This window comes from Grammomys surdaster, unplaced genomic scaffold (assembly GCF_004785775.1).
Source record: "Grammomys surdaster isolate TR1022 unplaced genomic scaffold, NIH_TR_1.0 118012, whole genome shotgun sequence".
Taxonomy (NCBI): domain Eukaryota; kingdom Metazoa; phylum Chordata; class Mammalia; order Rodentia; family Muridae; genus Grammomys; species Grammomys surdaster.
Genome location: NW_021614563.1, coordinates 10,700 through 10,903, shown reverse-complemented (window position 1 = coordinate 10,903; position 204 = coordinate 10,700).

Below are 204 nucleotides of genomic sequence, written 5' to 3'. Positions count from 1 at the left end.
GGGGAGTGACGGTGAGTGACGGTTCTGAGGCCGGGGAGTGACGGTGACTGTGTGAGGCCGGGGAGTGACGGTGAGTGACGTGAGGCCGGGGAGTGACTGTGAGTGACGGATCTGAGGCCGGGGAGTGACGGTGACTGACGGATCTGAGGCCGGGGAGTGACGGTGAGTGACGGATCTGAGGCCGGGGAGTGACGGTGAGTGACG